We start from the raw sequence: 5,966 nt of genomic DNA on the forward strand, positions 1-5,966 counted from the left end.
TTTTTTTTTTTTTTTTTTTTGGAGAAATGGCAGCTTAAAAAAATTAAAATAGACTATCCATTCGATCAGCTTTCAAAATTCTTGGTGCTCACTCTGCCCTGAATCTGGGTCAGTGTGGCATTTGATGACTAAGAAACCTGAATCTACCTCCCTAGCAGGCTTTCACTATGTTGAAATTGCTCTTTGAGTAATTTCATTTCTCTTGATTGAGCCTCTGCAAATTATTTCACAAAACAATTCTTCAATTCTTCATTTTGAATGTGAATCTCCACACTTCCACAAAGCTTGGGGGGAAGAAAGAACCATTTATTACCACAAAAAGACATTTGTTACCACTACATTTAAATCTTGCCTTTCTTTTCTTGCCTTTTTAACTATTAAATATCTTTTATCTCGTAAACTATGTAAATTATAGATTGTGTATCTATGGGGAATCTCTGGTGTATATATAAGTTCAGAGCTCCTTAAGGGTATAAAGTATTTTTTTAAAACAGAGGTTGGGGAAGGTGAATTTATCTTTCAATCTTTAAAAAAAAAAACACTGAAATGGTGGGCATTTTTGGTTGGATTTTAGTTACACTTGGCCTCTGTATCCATGGGTTCTGCATGAGCGGATTCAACCAACAAAGAATAAAAAGTATTCTGGGGTGGGAGGGTAGGAAACGATAAAACAAAAATGATATAAAAAATACAGTAAAAAAAGATAAAACAAAAATAATATAAATAAAAATACAGCATAACAACTATTTATGTAGTATTTCTATTGTATTAGGTATTACTAATAATCTAGAGATGATTTATAGGAGGATGTGCATAGGTTACATGCAAATACTATGCCACTTTATAACAGGGACTTCAGCATCTGCAGATATTGGTGTCTAAGGGGGTTCCTGGAACCAATCCCTGTGGAACTGAGGCACCACTGTAGTTTATTTTTTTTGTGGCAAGGGTATTTGTTCTTGTGTCAGCATGCTAATGTAGTCATTCGTGAGAGGAGATTGTTTTCTTGCTTTGCTGCCTCTTTTTCCACAAAAGCATCATTTTCAGATGAGAGTTAGGGCCTTGACTCTTGTGCCTGGAGTTTCTCCCTGTTGATTCACACCTTAGAGGGTTCCAACTGGGCCTTTTTCTGTCCCCTTCCTTCCTGTGGTTCATCTAGGATCTGTGCAGTGACCAAGTGTGGAGTCGTGATCTGTAACTATCCCTGGAAATTCTCCTACTTCATTGGTCTTATCTGTCCTGTTTTCTTTTGCAGTGCAGTCTTGCCTTTTTGAGTGCCAGCCTTGGCTAATTTCTCCCTCTCTGGGTTGCTATCTAATTCTGTAAATCATTGACCGGCGGAGTGTGGAGCCTGAGTCATGTCACAGAATTGTGATTTTTTTCATTCCTTCTCACTCAATCATTCTGAATTGTCACTTTTCAGCCAGTTCTTAGACATGAATTTGAAAAAATATATAAATAGCTTTGTGTGACTCACCTGAGGGATTCTTTGACCTTTTATTTCCATTGTTTTCACTTTCCCCCCATCCTTAGTTGGAAATCAACAGTCTGCATTTTAAAAAAACAAAACTCATTGCTCTGCTCTACTAAAGTAGAGTGTGAAAAAGAGTAGGGGGGATTTTAAGATTCCACAGGAAAGAGTTTGGAGGGATTTTACGTAGGAAAATAAAAACATGAGAAAAAATATGTAACTTGGGTATTTTAAAGGCATAAAATGATACTGTAGACTTTGGGAACTTGGGGAAGATGTGGGGTAAGGGATAAAAGACTGTATTTTGGGTACAGTGTATACTGCTCAGGTGACGGGTGCACTAAAAATCTCAGAAATCACTACTAAAGAAATTATCCATGTAACCAAAAACTACCTGTACATCAAAAACTATTGAAATAAAATTAAAATACACACACACACACACACAAGAATGTGAAGGTTTTTCTATCTTTGGCAATCCTAAATATATATGTGACGTCTACCAATATTGAGTTGTGATGCTGAACCTTTTCTAAACTATTGATAATAAAAGGAAAACATAAACAACTAAAGCTGAATGAGATATTTAAAATCTTCTTAATAGAAAATTATTTTTATAAAATTATTATAATCATGCATTGCTTAACAACAGTGATGCATTCTCAGAAATGTGTCATTGGGCAATTTCTTTGTTGTGAGGACATCATAGAGTATGCTTCCACAAACGTAGATGATATAGCTACTATACACCTAGGCTATATGGTGTAACCTGTTGCTCCTAGGCTGTAAATCTGTACATCATATTGTTGTATTGAATACTGTAGGCAATTGTAACAAAATGGTATTTGTGTATCTAAACATATCTAAGCCTAGAAAAGATACAGTGAAAATGATGTTATAATCTTATGGGATCACCATCATATACATGGTCCCTGTTTGATTTAAATGTTATGAGATGCTTGACTCTATTTGAAGAGGTGATCTAAGTATGAGCAGTCAAAAATGTGAAGAAAATATTGTAGATATTTGTCACAAAGTTAATTAGTGAAAATGTTATGCTATCTTCTGAATATTTGTCATGTTTGTGGCATCTGCCAGCTTTTAAAATTTGTATTTATGATCCTTTTCTGATTTATTTTGTACCCTAGTTTTATATTTGAAATTTCGTGTTATTTTTCTTAGAGAGGGCCTTCAAGATTGTAAAAGCTTTTAGGCCCTACAAAACCTGGATCCATCCTTGATTTGACTTATCTGTAACCAGTTGATACTTTCTGTCCATCAGCTGAATGTGACTAACTGAGGTACCCAGATTAAAAGCTTAGAGCCAACTTCAGATTCTGGGGAATGGAACTCTAGCCATGTGATGGCTACTCCCTGCTGGCAGTATGATCCCCATTCCTTCTTGTTGATCCTGTATTAGCTACTTACTAGGTAGGACAAGGATTGGAGTGCTTTGGAAAATTTCCTGAAGTCATAAACCTGACTAGTTTAAAAACTGAAGCATGCCATATCCTGGGGAATCAGTATATATCCTCCAGGACTTCTATATTGGAACTTGAAATCTAAAAAGTGGTTTAAAATAAGCAGACAAAAAAAAAATTCTATTAGGACAAAGTAGGGTTAGGAGAAAAATCTTTATACAAAACCCACAATAATTTTCTTTTGCAAGATTAGGATTCTAAATATTCTCTCTATGAAAGTCTGTAACATAATCTAATAGGAACCTTTATCATACTTACTTTGCTTTGTCCAAAATTAATATATGTCATTCAGCTTTATTTGGTCTGGGTTAGCATGATATATCTTTTTTCATCTCTACTTTTAATCTGTCTGGATCTTTAAAATGAGTTTCCTTTAGACAACATGTAGTTGAGTGTTTTTTTTAAAAAAATCTACTCTTGACAATCTCCGTCATTTAATTGGTATATTTGAACATTTGAATTTAAAGTGGTTATTGATCTAGTTGAAATAATGTCTACCATATTTGTATGTATTTTCTATTTGTTATCATTTTATTCTACTCATATTCTTCCTTCTTTGATTTTAAGCATTTTACATGATTTCATTTATTTCCTTTCTTAACATATTATAATTCCTTTTTAAAAAAATATTTTTTAGTGGTTACCGTAGAGTTTGCAATATACATTAATGACCAATCAAAACCCACTTTCAAATAACACTATATTCCCTGTAAACCAAAAAGTGATTGAGGGCTGGGCGCAGTGGCTCATGCCTGTAATCTCAGCACTTTGGGAGGCTGAGGCGGTGGATCATGAGATCAGGAGTTCAAGACCAGCCTGGCCAAGATGGTGAAACCCCGTGTCTACTAAAAATACAAAAAAATTAGCCAGGCATGGTGGCAGGTGCCTGTAATCCCAGCTACTCGGGAAGCTGAGGCAGAGAATTGCTTGAACCCGGGAGGCGGAGGTTGCAGTGAGTCGAGAGCACGCCCCTGGAATCCAGCCTGGGCGACAGAGGGAGACTTGTCTCAAAAAAAAAAAAAAAAAAAAGTTGACTGAGGCAGGTATCTCAATCAATTAGAGGTTTATTTAACCAAAGTTGAGGAAGCCCAGGAAAAAACTCAAATCACAAGAGCATCTGTCTGTGATCTATGTTTTTTTCTAAAGAGGGTTTTGTGAACTTTTCTTCACAAAACTTTTGTTCAAAAAGGGAAAAGAGCAAGCAGAAGAGAGAGAAAAGGGAGGGGAGTATAGGCTGTGAGGCAGATAGTTACATTATAGTGAGGCTCTGATGAGCTTCAGTGAATCTACATTTTATATGAGAAAAAAGAAGCGTGTCAATTATGCGTTTTCTTGCACTTAGTAAATCTACATTTTATATAAGAGAAAGTAAGCATATGAAAAGAGGGAGTAGAGGAAATGAGGCTGTGACACGGGACTGTGAAAACTACCTGTTTGAAAACAAAAGGGAAATAGTGTTGGTGGCTCAGTTCTCATGGTTAACTTTCCCTTTGGCATGTGAGTTTGTGGCCCCAAGATTCTATTTTTCTTTCACATGCCTCACAGATAGTACAAGTACCTTATAATACAGTATCCCTAATTTCTTCCTTCTGTCACTTATAACATTTCTGTCATTCATTTCACTTACCTATAAGCTATACTCACTGAATAAATGATAGAGCTGCTAGAGGTAAAATTCACAAAAGTGTTGGGGACCCCTAAAACTGGGCCCCCTCCAAGTTTTTAATTCTCCAGCTATTCCATACTGATCCTGTAGTAATTTGTCAATTATAATTTAAAATCTTCCCACCAATATGGCTTTTGCTGTGCACTTCTCCTCCTGGGCTTCTGATCTGTTAAGTTGTGAATCTCTGTATCTGCCTCTCTATCTTCAGTTTTGGTGACAGCAGTTTTTCCTGTGGCCTTAATTCTCTGATAGATCTAATAAGGTTTTCGATTTTCAGTTTGTTCAGAATTTTCCTTGTTGTGAGGATGGGAGTGATGACTTTCAAGTTCTTGGACTTCCAGCCTCTAGAATTGTGAGAAAATAAATTTCTGTTGTTTAAGCCACTCTTCTGTGGCGTTCTGTGGTGGCAGCCCAAGCAGATTAATACGCTACACCTATTTCAGGTAATATACTGGCAATGCAGAGATGAAGAGTTTACTAGTTCAACAGTGACTGACAGATCCTAGAATTAAAATGATTACTTTCTAAAAATTTGCATTGTGTTAGATGCCTACTTTCTTGTAAAGGGGCCCTTTGAAATAATTTTTAAATTTGGGTTAGAAAAAAAATGTGAGAAAACATTGCTGCAAACAAAGAAAAAATAGTCTCCAAACTTTTTTTTTTTAAATCACATTACCTTGTAGATGAAGGCCCAAAGTTATGCCCTAATGTTAACCACCAAGGCCACAAATAGAAAAATGATTGAAATTTACATATGAAGATTTATCAAGATAGAGTAAAACAAATGCAGTCAGCTATAAACATATATTACACAGAATCTCTGAGAAAAGCATGTGAAGTGCCAGATGAAAAAGTTGAGCGTGATAGCTGTATTGAACAGAGCTCAGGAGACAGTCAGGTTCTGTGATGAGGAAGGGTAGCTGCATAGCTCACTAGTGCTGTTGTCTTTGGTAAGCTGTCTAATGCCTCTAGCTTTATTTTCCTTGGAGTACAATGGAGATAATAATCCTGTCCTGACCATATTGCAATGTGTTTGGGGGGATTAAGTGATACTGAGAATGTGAACGGGCCTTGGCCTCTTATATTACTGGAGAGTGAGTATTGCTGTGAGGATAATGGACGTAATGTAGGAGACAGCTTCTAATCCAGTGCTCAGCCCAAAGTAGGGACACTTTACAAATGGTTCTAGAATAAATGATGACTGTTAAATAGGCTAAACTGAAACTCTAATATTCTGGATTCTAATCTTCTGGAGGCTTTAAAGATACGCTCTAGGGTTTTTATAAATGTAACAGGTATAGTGAATCTAGAACTCTCAGGGTGTAATACATTTTTTTTTTTTTTTTTT

At 35.9% G+C, this 5,966-nt stretch overlaps 1 long non-coding RNA gene across 1 annotated transcript in view; it reads left to right on the plus strand.

Moving 5' to 3' along the window:
• The window catches only part of LOC108518541 (uncharacterized), a 35,258-nt gene that overhangs the window by 330 nt on the left and 28,962 nt on the right, over nt 1-5,966 (plus strand). The gene's annotated exons all lie outside the window — the stretch shown is intronic.

The sequence above is a fragment of the Rhinopithecus bieti genome, unplaced genomic scaffold (assembly GCF_001698545.2).
Source record: "Rhinopithecus bieti isolate Rb0 unplaced genomic scaffold, ASM169854v2 scaffold_2077, whole genome shotgun sequence".
NCBI classification, from domain to species: domain Eukaryota; kingdom Metazoa; phylum Chordata; class Mammalia; order Primates; family Cercopithecidae; genus Rhinopithecus; species Rhinopithecus bieti.